The sequence below is a fragment of the Sinocyclocheilus anshuiensis genome, unplaced genomic scaffold, assembly GCF_001515605.1.
Source record: "Sinocyclocheilus anshuiensis isolate Anshui unplaced genomic scaffold, SAMN03320099.WGS_v1.1 scaffold1614, whole genome shotgun sequence".
In the NCBI taxonomy this organism is placed as follows: Eukaryota; Metazoa; Chordata; class Actinopteri; order Cypriniformes; family Cyprinidae; genus Sinocyclocheilus; species Sinocyclocheilus anshuiensis.
The window spans coordinates 12,723-21,500 of NW_015547777.1; the positions used below are offsets into that span (position 1 = coordinate 12,723).

General features: G+C 33.7%; 1 protein-coding gene across 1 annotated transcript in view; it reads right to left on the bottom strand.

The window, feature by feature from the left end:
- Positions 1–8,778, bottom strand: part of LOC107704582 (F-box/LRR-repeat protein 17-like) — a 105,680-nt gene that overhangs the window by 12,566 nt on the left and 84,336 nt on the right. The gene's annotated exons all lie outside the window — the stretch shown is intronic.

Below are 8,778 nucleotides of genomic sequence, written 5' to 3' on the forward strand. Positions count from 1 at the left end.
TATATATATATGTAGCTCAGAAGTTTATCAAAATAAAATATAATTATTAGATGAAAAAAAAATTAAACTTAAAAAGAAATTAAAAACTTTGTTGAAGTACTAAACTTACTAAAACTGAAATAAAAATAAAGCTAAATAGAAATTTTAAAAATGAATTTAAAATTAAAGCACATTCAAATATAAAAAAAACTATATTTTTTCTTTTGGTGAGTGTAAAGGGCAAAATTAGTTTGTTTGATCATTTGTCTTGTTCTTTAGCGCTAATATTTCTGAAATCAATAAAGATTGTGTTGAAAAGGAGGCATACATAAAATGTACTGATAAATAAAAACCAAATACACAAACAACTTTTGACAGATGAGACATATGTTAATGTATAAACCTGTTCGACATTCGTTTCACTTCAAACACACTGAAATATGTTTTCTGTTCATAAACCATTGACTCTCTGAAAATCTCCTAAATGTTTTGGACAATGATGACAATCATTATTGAAAATCCTGAACACACACACACACACTGCTGTGAGGCTTCATATGAAAGACAAACATCAAACACATAAAAAGCCCTTCTTGTATCTGAGGCTTGTTCACACACACACTCACACTCTCTCTCACACACACACACACACACACTCACACTCTCACACTCACACACTCACACACAGACACACAGACACACAGACACACAGACACTCACACTCTCACACACTCACACACTCACACACAGACACACAGACACACAGACACACACACTCACACTCACACTCACACTCACACAAACACAAACACACACACACACAGACACACTCTCACACACACACATTCACGAAGCAGGAGAGATGATCTGCTAATTAAAATAGTCAAACCGCCGATATTCACACACCTGAGACACACCTGAATTTAATTAAATATTAATGAGCCGTATCTGCATATCACAGAGATATCAGGCTCTCAGCAGAAGACGAGTTAATTTCTACCTCAGTAAAGCTGAACATGTTCATTCTGTTAAAGTTAATACAGCAATGTCAAATAACCATAACATAAACAAACATAGGCATGGCAGAAACACTCACAAACACATTTAATATCATTTCATTCATTGGAGTTTGATTAAGACGTGAAATATTCGTTATGATATTCATATTTAGCATTATTTTTCCATGATGTGCAGCCTTAATTACATCAACAAAAATGAAAAATCATTTCAGAGGAGAGTCAGATATTATTTTTTTCTATGAAAGAAGACAATAACATGAACTGTGAACAAATGAAGAATTGTCAATACAACAGACTTAAGTTATTATGTTAATATTAAAATTGCAATATTACATTATATTATATTATACAATTTTTTTTTTAATATTGCACTGAATAATTAAACTGATATCCTTTGGAATTTCATAGACTTTAAAATTCAATATTTATATTAAAATGTATATTAAAATTGCAATATTATAATTTAATTATATTTATAGTGTAATTGCAATATTATAATAAGCATATTATATTCTATTATATATAAATATTCATTATAATATAATATAATTAATATAATATAATATAATATAATATAATATAATATAATGGACTTAATGTTCTAATATTTATAGAATAAGTGCAATATTATAATATTATAATTAGTATATTATATAAATATTCATAATATAATATATAACATCACACTGAATCATTAAATAAATGTATTATATAATGTAAGCTTATGAAAATCTCAAACTTGCATCCAGTCAGCTCGTCTCCTCACTTTGACCTCTGACATTTGACCTCAGGCAAAAGGAAGATGCATTTAATCAAATTCTCCCGGCGATACGGAAACAAATAAAATCTGTGCTGATCAAACTGAGCTGATGCGACTAATGGCTGAACAAACTCAATAAGAGAAGCGTGATCTCAGCGGGAAAAAAACGAGGATTCTAGCACACTTTCTCTGAAAAACAGACTGGTATTTCAGTCCGTATATCATGCAGCTTTTGCTACCTGTATCTTAAAGGTCATCTGGGCGAAGGGGAGTAACACAGAGGACCGCGGCTGAGGAATTACACCAGCAGCTCATCTATCTTAAGACTCTCTCGCAGATATCAGGGGAATGTGGAGCTTCTAGAAGCTTCTCCTGCTGTCTCTCAGTGACCCCTGCGGGACATTCATTCATCTGGACTGATGAGACGGGAACCTCTTCAGACCCCGACTCTACAAACACACTCAAGACTGGGGCTGGATGTTGAGACGAATTCACGATTGCATTCAATTTCATTCACACGCATGCAATTCAATAGAGTTACTGAGAATATTTGTGTCCCTGCAGCACAAAAGCAGTGTTAAGTCGCTGGGGTATATTTGTAGCAATAGCCAACAATACATTGTATGGGTCAAAATTATTGATTTTTATTTTATGCCACAAATCATTAGGATATTAAGCAAAGATCATGTTCCCTGAAAATATTTTGTAAATTTCCTACCGTAAATATATCAACACTTAATTTTTGATTAGTAATATGCATTGCTAAGAACTTCATTTGAACAACTTTAAAGATGATTTTCTCAATATTTAGATTTTTTTGCACCCTCAGATTCCAGATTTTCAAATAGTTGTATCTCGGCCAAATATTGTCCTATCCTAACAAACCATACATCAATGGAAAGATATTTATTCAGCTTTCATATGATGTATACATCTCATATGTATTTACATAAGGAAAAGAGGCCTTAGCATTAAGCATTTTTACACTGGTGCAGAATTGTTTCGACACATTGAGTTTTTATCTTTTTTTATTATTATTATAGCTATATAATTTTCACAATGATTTATGTAATAAATTAGCACACATTAATGAACACACTACGTTGCATGCAAAAACTACATTAACAACTAAATATTGGCTTAATTTTCTTTATGCATTTGATTTTGGGCTGACATTTCTTGACAGGTTTGGTGAGATTTATTAAAATCTTCAGAACAAAAGAAAAGCAAAAATAAGAAATTATGGTAACACTTTATAATAAGGTTTTATTATTTAATGTATTAACTATCACGAACAAACAATGAACAATACATTTATTACAGTATTTATTCATCTTTGTTAATGTTAGTTAAAGACAATACAGTCGTTCATGTTAATTCACAGTGCATTAACTAATGTTAACAAGTACAACTTTTGATTTTAATAATGCATTAGTAAATGTTGAAATTAACATTCAATAAGATTAATAAATGCTGTAGAAGTATTGTTCATGCTCAGTAACTAACTGAAGTAGTTAACCTATGTTAACTAAAGAACCTTAAATTAGCATAAATTAATGAATCACATACTGCAATGTTGTATGCATGCATGTATAAATATTTTGCCAATACATTTATTCATAAAATAATTTTCGCTGATCACTGATGAATTACATTAATAAGAATTGTTTTAGTTTTTGCATTACGGCGATGAGAATTGGAGGGAAATGTATTTTATAATCGCTAAAATTATGCAACATTGCAATCAATGCAAATTATCAATAATCCCAAATACTGACTATTTTTTTCTTTATGCAAAATATAATTATTATTTCTTCCTTTTGATTTTGGGGTGACATTTCTCGGCAGGTTTTGTGCGATTCGCAGCACTCAGAACAAAGAACACACTCAAACAGCAAGATTTACAAAAGAAGAGAAATAAAGAGCTAAAGAAGGGAGAAACATGTCAGAAAAGCAGGTGTCTGTAAAGATGAGATGCAAATGGACTCTGAACCTTAAGACAAAACAACGAATCTGAATATTGCACATGCAGTGCTAAGAGCGCGAGACATCGAGCGACCGAACGATGGCTTCACAAACAGCTCCTCTGACGATGCTTCTTCCAGATTCCAGAAGCACTCGGCCCATTCATTCTCATTACTTTATTTGGGCTCGTAACAAGCAGCCGTTCTAACAGCCAATTTACTCCTGCAAATGTGGGTCTCTAAAGCGTCCGCAGCAGGACGTCAAAAGTGCTGATCATCTGTTTTCAGCTGCACTTCTTGTCGCCACCCACCACGCAGAAAGGCATTATGGGAGGTGGGAATAAAGAGGGGTGCGTGAGAGCAGAGCTTTATCAATGAGATAAAGCGGGACGCTCATCAATCAGGCTAATTGTGCTGCGTCCGGGACGGAGAGATGCAGGTGTTTACAGTGTCATTACAAGACTGATGGAGAATCGCAGGGAAACCTATAATGACCTGAAAAGGAGCACAACTAGTCCATATGCTGCATGTTGAGCTTCAGATGGAGTCACGCGCTTCCTAAAACAGACCTGCGTGAACAAAGACGGACACTTCTGAGCATTTCACCTCCTTCTCTACGTACTCGTTTTAGCTCTTTACGTAATAGGGGCAATGCATGTTAATGAACATCAATGTGAAATAGAAAATGTAAAATACAAAATGTAGCAATATTCATGAGTTGATGAAAAGCTAATATCAATTAAATCATCCAATTTTTTTTATTTTTTTATAAAATGAAGCAATTACTGAAAAAAACATACCTTTAAACAAAAATATTTTATTTGTTTTCTTGCCTGTAAAAACTCTTAGGAGTGTATTTGCATAGATGAGCTCAAAGCGACAGACATGAACGAAAAAACAAAAATAAAATATTTTAATATATATATATTAATATAATATAATATATAACTTTATTGGGGGTTTGTTTGAAATGCAGAAGCTGAAGCTGAAAATGTGTGTCTGTGTGTGTGTGTGTGTGTGAGTGAGTGTCTGTGAATGCAGAGGTCAGTGTGAAGTGTGCGAGAGCGTCTCATTAGTCTGCTGTGTGTCTCTCCCGTCAGCATCACGCGTGTCACCCGAGCGCAAACACCCACACACTCCCGAGGGAAATATTTATCAATTAACAGCGCAGCGCTAATTAACACACTCAGCATTCAGAGCGTCTCTCCGGCACAGCGCCGAGCCACTGACCTTCAACATGCGCTGATTATGGAGAGTTATTTCGAAAAAATATATATAGATATATATTTAGCAAAGCAGAATAAAAGCGTTTGAATAAACATTAGGCATTAAAACAGAGTCGACCGCGGAGCATTTTAATCAGGCGTGTAATTGTGAGCGGGACACAAGCGTTTACTCACTACAAACACAAAGAGCTGAACTGTTTAGGGCCCTATGAAAATCAGTTTAATTTCACAAATTCTTTTTTATATATAGTTAAATTAATCAAAAAGCATGCATAATTCATTGAAATCCTAAAACTTATATAATTTACCAATAATGTATTTAAAATTTCACAAAACATTTTTTGGTCCTACGAAATCAGTAAATTTCTTTCTTTCTTTCTTTCTTTCAATTTTTTCACAAATTCACTTTTTTCCCATTTTATTATTTCTGGGTCTGTTTTAATGGTTTAATTACATTTTAATAATCAATGGCATGTCTAATCGACTGAATTCATAAAACCATTTAATAATTTCATAACATTTTTATAATAATAGTGCTCTATTACATTTTTTCTTCTTCAGAAATTCTGTGTTGTCTCTTTAAATTTTTTGTGGATTAATAATTTAATTCAAATTTATTAACAAAAACGGTGGTAATCAAATGAGGGCATAAAACACTATTTTAATAACATTTTGTATGATTATTATTTTTTTTTCCATAAAAATTCTTTATTAAAATCTAGAATACGTAAGAAAGAAGTAAGAAGTAGTTTATGGCTCCTGCAGCTCGTGTTGGATGCAGGGTTGCCAAGTCCGTGTTTTTTCCTCATAATTGAGCTGCTTTAAAACTCTCGAGTGAGTTGATTTTTTCCCCCCCGTGGGTTTAAGGTTTGAAATATTGCATGAATTAAATTGCACTGAAATGCTTATTGAAATATTCTGCATTCTACCCGTGATAAAACTGTGCTAGATGTTACGTTTTGTGAAGTAGGGCCACTGGTAGGAAGCCTTTAAGCTGTGTTTATGATCAATGTGCATATCAGTGACTGTAAAATATGTGTTTTAGGTATGGAAATGACATATCTGAGTGCTAATATTTGGGTTATGGTCATTAAGCTGCCTTGGGCTGTTTTTGACTGGCATTGTTTAGTTTTGTCACGAAGACCTGGCAACCCTGAGTGTATGGAGCAGAGCAGACGCTTTCAGTCTAGAATTGTAGCGTATGTTTTCCAGCTGAACTAAATTATTTTATTTCTATAAAAAGCAAAGCGACAGTGGGGCGGTGCTGCGGTGGACGAGTGATGTAATCTGTGTTCGACAAACACTGAGACACCGACTACCGCAGCAAGACTAGTGTTTATAGAACGCCATCAATCTTTTTAGGCACAAACTCGCTCCCGCAAGATTTGCACGGGCTCCCAATCCCAATGCAGCCCTCTAGTTTGTGCCCTTGAAGGACTTCAGTAAGACAAAGAAAAGAGTTCACACAAGACATCCTGCCATTAACTGACGTCCGCCGAAAGCAGCTCAGCGTGACGATGGTCAGGACAGCCGTCTGATCCATGATGGAAAGGTCAGTCGCTCGTCAAAACACCATTAGAAATGACAGAAATACCTCAGTGTGTGTCACTCTTCCTCTGAAACGCAACAGGAAAACCACAGTTCATCCGTCTGATCTGACAAGACGACAATCTGATTTAATTCCCAAAAGCAAACGAGAAGTTCCTTCATAATCAATAAACGTGAACATCGCACGGATCAATCCTTCAGAAAGCAGCAGATCGATTGTAAAAGCCGCTCTGCTCTTAAACACGTGTTTCTGACTCCTCAAAATGCACAAAACCACTTCATTTTACAAAGAGAAAAATCAATTTACTTATTCACTGGCATTGTCCCGCTTCGCTCGTTTAAAATGATTTATTCTCAAGTGCTGCGCATAAACAACGGCTTGATTTGGATCAGGCTGAAGGCACTCGAGACGGACGGTTAGTCTGAGGAAAAAGGAGTAATAAAATAGTGTCGCGCCCAATGAAAACTACATTTAATCTCCGCATTGTTTGACCGGGTTATTGGAGCGCCTATTGTTTGATTGTCATGTCTTTTTAATAACTTAATTCATTTCCGTTGGAAAGGCTCAATATGGCAGAGCGCGAGTGACTCGATTCATTTCATTTCTGTCAGACTGTGACATCTTTGATTACCTGCTTAACCTCCTGACTTCACAGCGAGTTCTGCGGGAATAAATCAGCTCAGACTGCAGCTGAAGCATATAATATCCACACAGATCATACAGTAACAAAACATCTCAGTATGGCTGCATTTTTTTATTTTAATTTTTATTATAATGTGCACTTCATTTAATTTATTGTACTTAATTTTATTTTATTTTTAATTTAATATAATTTTATTTTATTTTTTATCTAATTTTTAAGATTTAATAATTTTATTTTATTTAGTTTTAATTTTTAATTTAATTCAAATGTTTTATTTTAAATTAACTATGTTTTGCACTTATTACATTTAACTTAATGTACACTTATTTTATTTAAACAGTTTTTTACTTTTTTATTCACTTTTACATTTTTAATATAATTTATTTACACTCAATTTAATGTAATAGATACACTTAATTTATTTTAAACTTACTTTTAATTGCATTTTCAGTTTTTATTATAATTTATTTACACTTAATTTAATGTACACTTTAATGTAATATACACTTAAATTAATTTAATAATTTAACTTAATTATAATGTTTAGTTTAATATTCAATTTAATATTTAAATGGTCCGGTGATAAATTAACTTATAAAAGTACAAATAATCCACACTTAATATGAGCTCATAAAAGCTACATTCATTCTAAAAAATATAAAAATGATCAAAACACCACAGGGCATCATTTTCACAAAAGACTAGTGTCAAAATGCAGAAAAAACATTTATTATTTGAGTTTTACTTTGGGTTGAATTCAGAGTTGGTTGTGTGGGTTCAGGTATTAAAGCAGCGAGTGGAAACAACACAGATATTGAATCCCATCTATTCAAAACATGAATCACATGAAGTCAGACGGTCACAGAGAAGCAATGCACGTATCTCTGCACTCGTTAGGTTTTCGATTACTGTGGATTACAGAGGTGCATTGCGAGGAGCATTTAAGGATGAACCGCGGACGATCGGCCCGTTCACGGACTCTAATATATTGTTGTTGAGACTTAAGCTGCAGACACTTGTGATGTGGTCAGAGCGGAAGTGAAAATTGTCCGTTTGATCCGGCTTGCTCTGAGCGCTGAAGCGTACGGCCGTGTTTTCAATTTCCAGTGCTGTTGATTCAATGGCTGGAGTGAATGCATGCTGCTTTAATTTAAACACACACACACACACACTCTCTAATCCAGAGCTGATTAAACACACACACACGCTCAGAGAAATGACACACGCACCGTCACTGCACACATGAAACACGCTGCAGACTGGACTGAGAAAAATCACATAGGTTTGTGCCATTTTTCATGCTCCAGTTTCACATTTTGCAAACATTTGTGACACTTAAAGGGCCAGTTCACCCAGAAACAGGACACTAGAATTTCTACAATACAACAATAAACAACAACAACAGCAATGCCAGAATCGAGTAATTTAGTCATAAAAATGGAATTCACTGTATAAATGTGGAATGTTATGTCAAATTATGACAAATATATTACTATTTAACATAAAAACATTACATGCAAATGAAATTTGCATATAATCAAAAATGAAACCAAATGAAAATATAAAAATTATTTTACAACATAACATTGCATTTTTATTTTATCAAATGAAGTTCCGCAACAGTTTTTTTTTTAGTAT